This window comes from Grus americana, chromosome 1 (genome assembly GCF_028858705.1).
Source record: "Grus americana isolate bGruAme1 chromosome 1, bGruAme1.mat, whole genome shotgun sequence".
Taxonomy (NCBI): domain Eukaryota; kingdom Metazoa; phylum Chordata; class Aves; order Gruiformes; family Gruidae; genus Grus; species Grus americana.
Window position 1 is genome coordinate 29,116,925 of NC_072852.1, and position 13,227 is coordinate 29,130,151.

Consider the following 13,227-nt stretch of genomic DNA (forward strand, 5'->3'; position numbering starts at 1 on the left):
CTATCTGTTCATTCCAACACTTTGGGACAAATTTACGAGAGGTGTCAGAAGAGGAATCCCAGCATTGTCAGCAGAATTGTAGCTCCTCTATTTCAGGATAACATGTGTTCTTTGTTTACCAGGCAGATACCTTTATAGCCACGTATATGAATTTCCAATACCTGTTGTCATGTAAAGCTCTTTGGTGTGGAATACTGACTGAGTAAAGTACATTTGAATCCTGAGTCCCCTGTAGTAGTGAAACAGCTTTTGCTAAGTGCTGTAGGTGAAAGAAACAGAGCAGAGGAGGTTTTCATGGAAAGAATATTAAAAAAAATATTGAAACTTCAACATTCACTAAGAGGTCAACCAGTCCCACTTTTCGTCTAATGGCAAGACAAATGAAGATGTAAGAAAAAACGCACAAAAAAAGAGGAAAAGAAATGGGATGGTGATTTGGAATTCAGACCGACATCAAAGATCTCAAAGCTTTATTTAAGGTGAACATGCAAAACTGAACAGATGCTGTATCAGAGGAAAGGTAGCTTGGGCTGCCGATATGCCGTTGCACATGTGTAAGTTGTCCGGCCCCTCTCTAGGGAATCCTAAAAGGCAGCTCTGTCTTCTAGAGGTGACAGCCTGAATTAATTACCCTTCTGAGTGATTCCCATTCTACAGCTGGGAAAACTGCACCATAAGGCCTGGGGTTGATGTCATTGCCTACAAGCAGAAATGTGGGAGATACACAGCAGCCCAGCTCTTCCCCCATCACAGTATCCATTGCACAATCTGTACAGGGAGATACAACATAGTATCTTGCCCGAGAAAACGTGATTAACATCACAAAAACTTTATGCAAGAGAGGTCTCTCCTGGTTTGTGCTTCATCTGAAGAGAAGAAGGAACTACATTGGCTAAGAGTATTTGGCAAGCAGAGGAAGTGGAAAAAAATCCTCTACCCTCTCCCCACAGCAAAAATCACAGAAAGAGATAAAAACCTAGGATCTACTCTCTCCCTCCTCTATGTCCGATGTGTAAAGATTCAGCACTAGAAGGAGAAGAGCCCAAACTGCTGAATGGGGAATAGGGACAAAAGGCAAATAGAAAGTAGCTTCGTGCACTGTGCTGGTCATTTGAGAAGAGTAAGGTTTAACTCTTGGTATGTGACAGGGAGTAAGAAGCTAACAGTGCTGATGGAGGATTTTTGCAGAGAATTCTTGAATGAATATCCTGCTTCCAGGTTACTGCTGCCACCCAGAAGAGAGAGCCATGCCAAAGCCAGGAAAAGAGTTTAGACAGTGTCTCCTCTTTCCTAGTACGTCAGGCACTAGCAGACAGTATCTATCTGGAGCTCATCAGAACAAAAAAGACAGGGAAACGTGGCTGTAAATATGTAAGCAACTAAAATACTAAGAGAAATATGTTAGGACTGGAAATCAGCTTGATTCGGTGTTTAAAAGTAAGAGTTCCAGTGCTTTGCTTGACCCATCACACTCCTTCCCACTGGCCAGCAGAAGAGAGAAAAAGGCGAAACGAGGGTGAAATAATAATGTGGAGAGAATAGGATGACTGAAAGGGAGAACAAAGCAGGAGAATAACAACGGAGTAAGAAGGAAACAGGAAAGAAAGGTTTTCGGGAGTGTTGAGTTTGAAAAAGAGGATTGAGAGGATTAAGAGTAAAAAAGAAGAAAATTCTAATATCCTAGAAGGTAAGAAAGGAGAACAAAATAAAAATGAATTATAATTACATGACAATATAGGATTTTCCATATTAGATCACACCATTAGTCCATTAAGTTGTGTATCCTGACTGTAGCAGCGGAATGAGGGATTAAAGAAAGATGAACAAAACATTAAGAATGCATCCATCCAACCAAGTAAAGGAGAGAATGATTTTCCTGCCCTGCAGTAATCAGTTTGCATCCCAAAGCGAAAGACTGGGTTAGTATTAGGAAATGTTATTAATGAACATAAAATTATACGAGTTTTTTTGTTTGTTTTTAAATTAACCCAGCCATTTTACTTGGGTAGATGAGGTCCTGCATCAGTGAATCCCTTGAGTTGACTGTCCTACTAGTTGCACTAACTTGCCTTTCTTCTCCTGAGAGTGTAATTGCAGAGGCATCAGGTAGTCTGCATGTTATAGCAGATACCACAACAGAAAAGTTTTTATGTCCATTTCCCTATTTCCCTATCTTTTCCCGCTTCAGCAGCTTCAATTTTATTTCTTAATGGGTCATCATCAGCTTAAATTTCCTCTTTTGAAAATAACATCCTTGTGCATTCTGCCTGGGTGTTTAACTTTGCTTTGAGGTCTGCCTGATGATGATCCCCAGCCTGGATGGTGTTTTACAGTTTTCCTTCTGAGCAGCCATCTGCAGAAGAACACGAATAACTCAGAATGGTTAATGTGACCTTTCCCAAAATGACTTATCTGCTGGTTCCTGGTGGAGGGTAGAGAATGAAAACAAAACTTGGGACCAAGTGTCCCTAATCAAGAAGGAAAGCAAGTGGTTTGAAAGCTACTTTTCACCATGATTTAGAACAGAAAATTCCCAGATTCTTCCACCTGGGAAATATGGATATGAATTTTTTACCAAGCACAGGAAGTTCATAAAAATATCCAGGCTGGACAGAAAGTTATGTGAGCTGCTCGAAATGGAAAACTAAAATACTGTTGCCAAGAGAGCAGTTACCTCGCAGCCTGAGAATTCACAAAAGGTGTGACCCGGTAGAATATGGCAAAGTATTATGAGTCCTCTTCTCTCCAAAACCACTAACTAGGATCGTCTAGGATTATTGTTTTTACCTCCTTTCTCTGCTATTGGTCATTAAATAAATGCTTTTGGGGGGAAATACACATTTTTTTGCTTTTTTAAACAGTGACGTATTGCATTACTACCTAATCAATTTTATCACTCTTTATCTAAATTACAGAGACCAACACAGCTGCCTTCCTACCACAGCCTTTTCTGTGAGACTATGAAGGAGACTGTGGCTGCATTACCATACTAGTGCAAGTGTCTTAACGAATCCCAGAAAGTGTAAACATAGCTTCTCAAACTGTCTGAAAATTAGTGAGTGACAACAAAATGCAAAATCAGAATCAAAAGTAATCGTCTGCTCGATATTTTCAGTGTCTAAAGCAAAACCAAGAGAAAGCATCTTTTGAAATTTTATTTTTTTGTTTTTAATTGGAAGTCTGAAGCTAACACAGTATCATCAAATTCATTCATGCTCAGTTCTCTCCTCCCGCTCTCTGGCTGTCCCTGGTTTGTTTCGGTATTGGGGTTAGAGGAGCAAACTATGTGAGAAAGCACTGGATTTGTTTTTATGAAAAAGGCACCTATTACCTTTACTCTCACTTTCTTGGCAGCAGAGAGGCAGCTTCATGTCACAGGCGTGGTTTTGTAACAGGAAGATATACAGAGTGAGAGAGAAGGATAGCGTAAGTGAGAGATGGAGAGAGACAAGGAAAGAAAGCAAGGGGGTTACGGTAAATGCCTCTATAATATTTCAGCAAAATAGTTTGTCTTTTTAAGTGCTCAGTAGCTTTGGTTTTATGAATGGAGAGAGGAAAAAAGCACTTATGAATAGTAAGAAGCATATTTTTTGCCAGAAAACGTAATTTCTACTTTTCCGCTTTAAAGTTGGAGACTCTCCGAACAAACATTTTGTGAACTAGGCTTAAAACTCTTTTAGTTTTCAGGCTCAAAACAGAAATGTCTTTTAAGATTTACAGGTTTGAGTGTCTTTTAAAGTGCAAATTACTTTTTTGCTAATATGAAAATGACAGCCTCAGGAGCTTTTTTAAAAGATGGGACTGCAGCAAATAACGCGCAAGCTTCCCACGCTGTGCTGTCAGAAGGCCTCCATGCCATCTTACAACACCCTTGCTATTTCTGCCCTGACCCTCCTTCAAGCAGGAGCTGACAATCCTGCTAAATCATGTGGTAGGTTAGTGATGTGGGAAAATGTCAGCATGTGATTACAATAAATCTCCAAACTCTGTTTCACTTTATGTGACCCGTTCAGGATGCAAATTTAGAAGCACAATGCGGTGAAGATGGAGGAGAGCTGTGAGGATTGCACATTCCTGGGTTAGCCTGACACATGGAACAGGGGTTCGCTCAAGGGATGTATGTTCCCTCTGGGTTTCCCATTGGGGATAGAGGGGAAAGGGAAAAGAAACTTCAGTTTGTGGCAAGGGCTTCAAGGAAGTCCACGGGAAGAAGCCAAACTTAGAGGAAATAGAGGCTGCCTCAATCTGTTTGATCAGCAACTCGTATTTGAAGGGCAACTCCAGAAGCTGCTTCTGATAGTGCTGAGGGTGGCCATCACCATCTCTTCCCCAAAGGAATTTCTACCTCTGGCTTCCTAACTTCATCTTAATTCCCATGTCTGGTGTATATAAGCAAACTAAATAAATATAGTTCAAGTTCTCTACTGGATTTTGCTGAATTTTCTTTGTTAAAAGAGGATTTGCTTAGAAAACGTTTTCTTTAAATCGTTAATGTGTCAGTTATGAATATATACTTAGCTAATGGTGAGAGGTACCCACTTTGCTGTGAAGACTGTCAGATATTATAAAGTCTGAATTTCCACATATATTAATTTCAGCCAAACCTTCTCAAGCCTGTTCCCCCCCCTCAGGCATTTGAAGCCAAGCTGTGCAATCTGCAGAGCCCCAGACATCTGAAAGTACCTGGGGTGGGTCACGGAGGCAGAAACGGTCAAATGTAAAGCTGGTCTCAGCTAGCAATGACTAGTGAGGTTTTGAGCCCTAAAAGAAGTAGCACAGTAAGCAAACTGGGAGCCTGGGTAGGACGGACAGGCAGATGGGTACAGCCAGAGCGGCTGTGTAGGACATGGGGACCCACCTGCCCTGTACAATGAAACCTCTGTACAGTCAGCACAGACAGACCGAGGTGTAGGAATTAAAGGACCATCTAGATGGTGGTGAACACACCTGTCACTGAGCAGCTCCCTAGGGGACAGGAATGTGTTTCTGGGGGGGACACAGGCAAAAGAAGCCTTTCCTTATCGCACCCGTGCTAAGTTGTATTCGTGTTTGGGCTCCTTCGGCCTTTGGAGAATAAAAGGCATCTCACATACTGTGCTACCTTCCGTCCCAATTTATGTGTACTGCAAATATTTTTTTAATTCAGTTGCAGGTCTGTTCAGGAAGTGAATAGTGTGTTTTGTTTTTAAATCTAGAAGCTACATGCTATAAAAAATAAAATAAAATACAGCACCACAGGGAGCCCAGCTGCCACATAGAAAGTTGATCTCTCTAAAACCCTCTGGCCTGAAAGAAAAAAATTAGTTTAGACATTTTTATGGGATTTCTCCAGCTAAAGCCCACCTTCAAATCCCACTTAACTTAGTATGTTTACATGTGTCAAATTTTCATTACATAATAAACAAAAACATGTGTACAAATGCGAAGAAACTAAAATCAGATGGCTGGTCGACTGTAGGGAACTGTGATTATTCAATTCCCTGCTGATATCTTTCCAGAATGTCACGTCCAGCTGCAAATTTTGGCAACCTATAACCATTTCACCATCCTCAAACGGTTCTTTGTATTAGACAAAATTGCCTTTTCTTCTGCAACAATAGAGACTATATATTTTTTAGACTTGGATAGCTCTAAAAGACCAATACCATTTCTAAATATCACTGAATTTCACTGTAAGATGCTGTTATTTTTTGTAATAATTTAGAAGACATCCTTACTGATCTTCCCATCTACAGTAGTATCAAATTAATCAGTATCATAATTATACTGATTCCTTTTCCACATGCTATTACTGGAAATGGTCACAACCAGACGAGACACTTCTGTGAGAGTGGATCTGTGGATACGACATAAACCTCACCAGCTACAGGGGATGAAGAGCACACAAATGGCCGAGTGATGCACGAAAGTAATACACAGCTCCTGGCCTGCAAAGACAAACACAGAACCAGCAGCTGGAGCTGCTTAACTGGGGGAACGGGGCGGTGGGGGGGGCTAGAGAGAGGGAGAGAAGGGCTTTTGGGAGCAGTCCGATGCAGAAACGGCTGACCTCATCCTCCAGCCAAGGAAGCCAGTTCTGCATCGGCAGGGTACAAAAGGGTAAAGGAGTGACAAGGCTAGGCTTAAAACATCTCAGGCATCAATCGCTCTTATTAATGTAGGTCACTGGATAATGTCTCGTTCAACAGATGTGAAAGTGGCAAATCGCACAAGTCTAAAAATCACCCAGTCAGTACAAATACTATGCAAATAGAGAAACTAAGTTACTATCAGACTGTCCTACTGCAAAGGCCATCGCGATAGGGTCCTTTTCTGAAGCAGGGAATTTCAGCATCTCGGTGTATTTTTGAGAACTTGGTACAAACAACGGGGAAGGTTAACAGCACTGACGTAATTCTGTGACTCACAACATCTTCCATTGGACCTCATGTTCAGTAACAGGTACACTGCTGCTGTGGAACATGCTTGTTCTGCAGCTAAACACAGAGATTCAGGTAAGAAGAGTTCTTTGCAAAGTGGCTTAACCATTTCTAAGACTCAGGAAATACTGGGAGATCCTTTTGCCTCTATCCTATGAAATGGAGACCGGAGACTTGGCTCACACGATTGCCCTGGAGTCAGAAAAACTTGATGCATATTCACAGTTCTAATTGGGTCTTGACCTCTTGGGAATTTTGAAGACAGTAAGATTTCAGAATTCATTTTTCTATAATTTTAATATGCAGTGAGCACTGTCCATCTCTGAGGGTGCCTGTTTGCAGTAGGGTGAGACAAACACAAAGCAACAGCAATGATTCCTCTCAGGCTTACGGTAACAGAGTAAAACTTTCCTTGCAGTACTTCTTTCCCCTCTCTAAAAGCACCGATGTTCTGCCAAAATTATCCCGGTACCCAATGTACAAGATCTTGATGAGCAGACTGTGATGAGGCAAAACAGTCAGAGATTTGGCTAAAAAAGGAAATGTTCTAGAACTCCTTGATCATCTCATCAAGACTCCGGGTAAAGGATAGCTGGTGGAGCTGCCTTAACAGGACTGTCAAAATATCTCAGAGAAAATCTTCCTCAAAAGGATATTAACAAAACTAAGCAGTCATTGGTAAAATTGACAACTCTGACATGGATTAGAAACTACAAGACAGAAAACAGAGCAGAAATAATGTATAAAATTTCGGCATCACAGAAAGTTAATATTTAGGTATCTCAAGTTCCCTGATTGGGCATATGATGCTGACAGTCCTAGCAGCAGTATAAAAAAAACCGGTGAATATTAGTATAATCAAACAACAGATATGAATTTATCACTCCAGATAAAAGCCGCACATTTAGATAAACATGCACACATTTTTTATTCATGTTTACATGTAGGGTAAGACGGACCCCACTTCCTAGCCTCTGCCTGCAGGAATAACTAAGCCATTTCATTTGCATGTAGAGATTTAATTTAGGTTTTGTAAACAAAACTGTAAATTAGAAAGACTGAAAAACACACTGCTATATCTACTGCATGTCCTTAGGGCCTTAAGAAAGAGAGATGATTTCCACAAATCGTCTGCAAAGAATCTTGTTTTCCTGCAACAAAATAGTTCTATGCACCATTTTATGACACTTAAAGAAAACCCGAAGCTCCTGTTGCAAGTCCTTCTCACCTAAGGGGAAGGACCTTATAGTCCGTACAGTTCTTACAGGGTTTGATCCTCTATGCATCCGAATGCAGTGCGGTGTGAAGGTGCTCAGCACCAGGCAGGAGCAAGCCTCTAACCCTTTCATTGCTAATAATGACATTTCCTTCAGGACTACACTACATCCATAATTTTTTTTCTTCTATAAAGAAAATCTAGCAGCCACTCAGGGAGAAACTATAGGACAATTGCAAGGGCCCCAACAGCTTTGAGGCAGTGAGAGTCCTTCACAAAACCAACTGTTCAGGAGCAAATCCCATCACCTCTCCACCTCCCCCTCGTCACTGCCTTACACACACCAGCAGCAATCAATTGGCCCCCAGCTGGCAGGCACACTATTTTTTCTATTTAACAATCTCCAGGGTGGTCTCTTTCACTAATCCCCCGGGCCGTACAACAGAGCTGGAGCTGAAGTAGCTTCTGCAGTCAGCTGTTGGGAGGTACATAAAATGGAGCAACGACGCATGTTGGCAACGGGGCACTCCTTTACGTACTTTCCTCATAGCCGCCTCCCCAGCGCCCCTTTACGCTTCTTACATGTTATGCGTTTGTTGCTTAATCTTTCTAAGACTGGAATGCGATTTGAAGGATGGATCAGGGCACTGAATATAACATTTACCTGTAATATTTCTTTACTGTTAGGTTCCCAAGCATGTATAACAGTTGTTTAAAACCTGCTGCTGAGGATTCTCCCGGGTTAGGATGCCCATTCCCTGTGGTCCAACTGAAGCGCTGCCCGAGCTGTTCAAAGCAAATTTAAGATTTCAGTACTACAGCAAAAGAGAAAAAGGCTTTTGAAGACACAGGGAAATATTCCTTTCTGTGATTTCATTCATCTTCAGTTCTTCTACTGAGAACTTCAGATTGTTGTTGCTAATGCCATATGTGCACAGTATGTATTTCCAACACTGTTTTCCTTGGAGGTATATTTATGGGCATTTGTTCCCATGTTATTTTTAGATACCAGGACAGCTTATAACTGCTGTAATGTTGGGGTATGCTATCTATCCTCCACTGAGACACAGAGGAAATGTCCTGGGCTTGAAAATCTGCTTTTCTAGCTCAGGCCTTAGGGAAGGAAAGCAAGGAGAAAAGCAACAAAATGCTATTTAAAATCTGGAAGTTTCTGATGCAAGTCAAAGTGGAAAAAGGAGACAATACACAACAATTTTTAAATGACCCCATTTGAAATATCCCAATATACTGTAAGAAATGTGAGTCCATGAATGCTTCCAATGAACCCTGCTCTGCAGTGCCAAGCAAGCCATCTCAGCGAGTGGAAGCGGTAACAGCATGGCAATCCACACGGGCTAATTTCCTCTGCTGCTCTGAGTAAATACTGCTGCGTTTCCGTGTGACCACTCCTCCTCATACCTGTGTCAACTCATTTAGCTGCAGAGACAGCATATCCCCAGGTAGCAGTTTACATGTTACTGAATATGAGGGCTGATGGAAGACACCGCAGGCCAAGGAGTTACTTTGGTGCTGTTAACCTATATAGTGGGTCTACTATCACTTCTCCTAGGCATTTGGTGTGATGGATTTGGTGTGAGCTACGCATGTGTAACATGTTGAGCTTCTACATTTTCCTGTGAAGTAAAGTAAAACTGTACTGATCAGTCAGTGTCTGTAGAGTTTCCCTTTCTTCTCACAGATGGTGTCTCCTAGTTTGTGTCTTCTGCTATCCACATGCTTTTTGCTTTTGACTTCTCCTTCAGTCTACCTTATTGTTCTTTTTTTTTCTTTTTTTTTTTTTCTCAAAATGGAACTTTTTCTCTTCTTGGGAACTTTTCCTGGTACTCAGCTCTTCAGGAAGATGAGAAGAGGGTCTTCAACACCAACCCAAAAGAGAAAACATTGTGATCCTCAGAGGAAGGATTGCTCTTGTGTTCAGGAGCTGCAAGCCCCAGGAGCTCACCAACATGCTCCTTTCCCCATCCAAACAAAAGATGAGTTTCCTGTGGATGGAGAAATCTCCTTTACCTCCTCTGAGCTGGCAAGGCTGGAGTCAGCTCAGCGCCCACAGAGGGGTCCTCTTTGGCAGTAATGCGAAGCGTTTCTTCTTCTTCCCACCTAAGTGCTCTCTTCATGGGACTTGAGCAAAGGCACAAAACTGACCTTTAAATCCTGGACACATTCACTAGGCCAGCTTCTCTCTGAGTAACTCCAGCGCTACCTGACATTAGCATCCAGCAGGTTCAGTGGTAGCTCAGAGACGCACCATCCCCAAGCAGAACTCCCTTTGGTCCTCCACTTCAGATCTGAAAACAGTGGGCTATATTCTCAGATAGTTAAGCCAATATAGTTCAGTTGCTTTATAGCATTTTATACATGCTGTGGTCCTGGCCCATTTTTTCAGCTTTATGTCCTAATCACTTGTGTAAGCAGTGTCAGAATTTGGTCCTAGGAACAAATAATATCTTTTGAAAATAGATTCCTAGAAGATGAGGTAGAAATGTTTGATGCTGGTAAACCTTACAAAAGGATTTAAGTTAGCTAAGCTGATTGGAAGGAAAACCAGTTAAAATCCTGATAGTAACATCAATGCATAAAACAGAGCACTCCTAAAATAAAATTAAAATAGGTCAGAACTTTTCAAATTAATACCTTCATTCACTCTGTCTGCTGGAATAGATTTTGTGGAATCACTCATCATTTTAATGCCCTTAATTCATCCGATTTAAGAACCAAATATACATAAATTATTATCAAAGTTTTCTTGTACCACTTATCTTATTTTTAACAACTTAAGAACTATTACCAAATACATACACCATACACATTAAAATGTGCAGAGACCACAGAACATTTAGATTAATACTAATGAGATAATCCACCTGCTTATTCCACTGCACAACAGCTGCACAGATTTAAAAGGGTTCAATTAAACTTTATTCAGTGCATAGATAATTGATCCAATGTGGAGAATGATGTCACTGGTAGGTTAAAAAATATATTTTACCTTTTAAAATAAAATTGCTCCATTAGAAAAACTGGAAATATAAACCTGACACATAAATCATTCTGGAAACTTTGTTTTATAGAGCAACAAAAAGAAGGAAAATGAAATAAAATCACAGCAGATACAACATGCAGATGCCCATTATTTCATTTCCTCTCCAAAAGGGGCAATAGAAAGCTAAATGAGACATTGCTGTTGCTCTCCTTCCATATGGGAAGTTCAATTAGTCTTCAATATTTCACTGTATTTGTTTTTATCTTTTCTGACAGCTTCCATTTTCTTAAAGGTTTTGTCTCCCTAACCTCCACAGCAATGAAACACCACCATTTTCCTATTTTAATTACTAACTTTAGATGGCACCAAACTTTTGTAAGATGCTTTTTCAATAAATAGGGAGGAATTAATCTTTAAAGGTCTGTCGTGCCCACCGTCTGCCTGGGGCACTGCAATAGTTGCTCTGGGAGCCGTGGGTGGACCAGTAGGACATACTCAGGCCTCTGCTCCAGGCTACTGAAGACGAAAGCACAGCTTCTTGCCAAGTTTGTATCTCTCCATGTTTATGGTAGTGGACTGCAAAATGCATCAATTCTTAATTTCTTGATACACCATAGCATTACTTCTGACACTGCTAGTGGTGGTCACTAATCTATTCCATCCACTTCATGTCAAGATGATACAAACATTATTAGAAAGAAAGAAGGACAAAAAATAATAATCTGTCCACCGAGGCATTAATATATCTCCCATCCTTATAACATTTCGGCAGCTATCCAGAATTGGCATTGCAATAACAATTTTAATTTGAGACCGTCCAGGTGATTTGCTTTGACAGGGGTTTCTACAGAGAGAAACTGAAGAAAAGGTGATTTAACCCGCATATCCCATCAATAACGGCTTCTTCATTGCAAAGGGAGCTTTGAACCACTTTTCTTCTCACTCAGTACCACCTAGTTTGTAATATGCTTACCAGTGCGATGGAGCTACCTTCTCCCTGTGTAGTTCAGGGCTCTGTATCCTTCTGACCATGTGAAGGCTGACCCGATGATGTAGGTGTACAACACCTGAGGCACTTTCCAGCGAGGCCAGATGTCCGCAGTTCCCACTCCTGCCAGAGGTGGGATATTCTGCAGTGCCACTGGGGCACCCCAAAGTGATGGGGACTCTGGACCCGGTTTCTTGAGTCACTTACCCAATATCCCTCAATTAAGGCTGGAAACAAATTTTATCAGATTAACCACTGGATCATGATGCTCTTTAACTGTTGCGGTACAATATGTTACAGTAGGTATGAATCTGCTTTCCACCATGCCTGTAAAACATGCTATTGGTCTGACTCGAAATTAGCAAAACAGTACTTAGAAAAGCAGTCCTGCTGAAACAGGGTATTATTTCCCTTACCTGTGTACAGCTGTGTACATGTTAGACCAGTTTCTGGCAAGTGAAACAGAGTAAGCAGTAAAGTCAACGGCATGCCTACACCACGTGCAGAGGTGAAGATACATAGAGAGTAAATCACACTCCACAGGCTTTAAGCAGACCTCACTGAGACTCCTTGTCTTATTTATGATTTGGGATTGTTGTTTCACAAAATTTAGTGTAATTAAAGTTAGTATAGATATATTTCAGACAGACATATACACATATATTAATATACATACACATTGTACAGTTCATTATTCTTGACTGTGAGGGCTTATGACTATTGACACTGTCAATTTTTGTCTCATTACTCATCACTGCTTACTCCGAGTGTTAATAGTATATTTCTATGGAGTTTGTGTGTGCTGCAATGTAAATTCTGACATTGGTAGTGTCAGTCACTAATCTACCTCATTCAGTTCATGTCAAGATGATACATCACAATGCTCAACAACTGTCATCCCTGCTTTAAATAGATCTACATTTTTCTCAACTTTACAATTAAATATACATATACATATACATATATATATGTATCTGCGGTTCCACATCAAGTTCTGCTTTTACAAGATGACCATGAAAGTAATCCTAAATATTTTCCAACACAATTACTAGGTGGGGTGGTTTTTTTTATTGATATGGTTTTGTTTGATTTTTACAAAACACTTTACAAAACTAAAAGCAAACTGAAAAAAATCCAGACATGTTTAAATTTGTTTATAGGTCCAGGTTTTTTTCCCCAAAACATAAAAAATTTCTTTTCTCTCACTGAATTGTCACTTCTACGTCCTTAGTAGCACTGGTTTGTAGCATTTCCAAATTGGTGTTTAAAAAAGATCAGTTTAAAAATGCTTACAAATATCACAAGTTAACTAGTGTTTAAATTAACTACTGTCACTACGGTTTTGAGTATAATTTTAAAGGAACGCCTAAGCTTGGTACCATTTAATCTTCTCCCTTTGCTGGAGTTACTCCTCCGTGTCACAATTTCTGTGCTTTAGTTCATGTTGCTCCCTACAGAAAGACCAAACAGTGTTTACACATTCTTCTGTTTCACAAATATTACTATATATTTGTTGGACATCTCCTGGTGATACACTCTATTCTTCCTTTACCTAGGTGTATAATTCCATTTGACTCTTCTGTGCTTTAGCATACACTTGCTT